Raw genomic sequence first — 2,203 nt, forward strand, 5'->3', positions numbered from 1 at the left:
AAAAAAAAAAAAATAAAAATAAATAAATAAATAAAAATAAAAAATTGCCTGATGAAGAATCATAATTATTTTAAAGCTTAGTAAGCTGCAAGAAAAAGGAAAATAATACATAAGGTGAGAAGTTCAATGAAGAGATAAAAATCATTAAAAAGAACCAAATAGCAATTTCGGAGCTGAAAAATACAATCAATGGAATGAAAGATGCAATAGAGAGCTTCAATAGCGCAGTCAATTAAGCAAAAGAAAGAATCTGCAGAATCAAAGACAGACTATTTAAGGTTATCCAATCAGGTGTGCTCTCCCATAAGGGGTACACCTGCTGGGTGAAGGGCTCAACTACAACTTGGACTTTATCTAACAAATGCAAACAGTGTAAAACCTAATCATTGGTACCCTCATATCAATCTAAAAATTTAAAAAAAAGTTTATCCAATCATAGAAAAAAAAGAAAAATAGTGGCGAAGTCTGTGGGATTTATGGGATTACCATCAAGGCAACTTCCATTATGGAATTTTCAGAAGAAAAGAGACAAAAAGGAGGCAGAAAGCTTATTTAAAGAAAGAATAGCTTAAAATTTCCTAAGTGGTGTTGGAGGAAGCTGGAGTAACAAGACAGCAAGTCAGTGGAGTGACGGTCCCTCCGGGGGAGCTGGGGCAGTGGCTGCAGTGATGTCACCACCCTGACTCACCTCGCCTCTTCCCAGTCTGCAACATGCTGCCAGGCGAGGAAGCCACTGGCTGTCAGGAAACAGGGGTCCAGGCTGGTAACCGCGAGAACACCTCAAATCTGCGGTCTGGCAAAAAGGAGCCCCACTGAGTGGAAGTTGACCGATTCTGGTAGCGCCCGGAAGGCCTCCGTGTGCGGTTTCCTGCTGCCCTTCTCCGCGGCCTTGATCCCGGAAGGGCCCTAGAGGTCTCTGCAGTCCTCTCAGAAGTGTCGGGCTTGGCGCCAGTGTCCACCTTAGTCTCTGAGAACCGCCAGCAGCAGCTGCAAAGACGAATTCATTGTCTGAGGGAAATACAAACTGGTACAGAAGATCAGGTCCTTCTGGAACATTTATGGGTCTATCAACCTCACCAATAGCAAGGAAGTGGCAGTGAAGTTAGAGTCTGAGAAGGCCAGGCATCCCCAGTGGCTGTATGAGAGCAAACTCTATAAGATTCTTCATGGTGGAGTTGGCATCCCCCACAAATGGTGGTATGGTCAGGAAAAAGACTATAATGTACTACTCCTGGATCTTACCCAGCCTTGAAGACCTCTTTAATTTCTGTTCAAAAAGATTCACAAGGAAAACTGTACTTACGTTAGCTGATCACATATGATCAGCAGACTTGAATATGTGCGTACAAAGAATTTTTTAAAATTTTTATTAAATCATAGCTGGGTACATTAATGTAATATGGGTTACAATCTGCTGGTTTTATATACAATTTGAAATATTTTCATCAAACTGGTTAACATAACTTTCACCGCATTTTCTTACTTATTGTGTTTAGACATTTATATTCTACACCTAGTAAATTTCACATGTGTCCTTGTAAGATGCACTGTAGGTGTGGTCCCACCACTTACCATCCCTCCACCCATCCTCACTGTCCCCTCCTTCTCCCCTTTCCCCTTCTTCTTGGGCTATAATTGGGTTATAGCTTTTGTAAAAAAATTACGAATCGGTTTCATAGTAGGGCTGAGTACATTGGATACTTTTTCTTCCATTCTTGAGATACTTTTGCTAAGAAGAATAGTTCCAGCTCCTTCCATGTAAACATGTAAGAGGTAAAGTCTCCATCTTTCTTTAAGGCTGCATAATAGTCCATGGTGTACATATACCACAGTTTATTAATCCATTCATGGCTTGATTGGCACTTGGGCTTCTTCAATGACTTAGCAATTATGAATTGGGCTGCAATAAACATTCTGGTACAAATATCTTTATTGTAATGTGATTTTTGGTCTTCTGGATATATACCTAGTAAGGAATTGTGGGATCCAATGGCAGGTCTATTTTTAGATCTCTAAGTGTTCTTTCCAAAAGGAAAATAACGTATTAGTTTGCATTCCCACCAGCAGTGTAGAAGTGTTCCCTTTTCTCCACATCCACGCCAACATCTCTGGTTTTAGGATTTTCTGATGTGGGCTAATCCTTCTGGAGTTAGATGATATCTCACAGTAGTTTTGATTTACATTTCTCTGATGATTAAGGATG

General features: G+C 40.3%; 1 pseudogene; it reads left to right on the plus strand.

The window, feature by feature from the left end:
* Positions 1-711: 711 nt before the first annotated feature.
* The window catches only part of LOC100950877, an 18,758-nt pseudogene continuing 17,266 nt past the window's right edge, over positions 712-2,203 (plus strand).

The sequence above is a fragment of the Otolemur garnettii genome, unplaced genomic scaffold (genome assembly GCF_000181295.1).
Source record: "Otolemur garnettii isolate 467f Iridium unplaced genomic scaffold, OtoGar3 scaffold00009, whole genome shotgun sequence".
Taxonomy (NCBI): domain Eukaryota; kingdom Metazoa; phylum Chordata; class Mammalia; order Primates; family Galagidae; genus Otolemur; species Otolemur garnettii.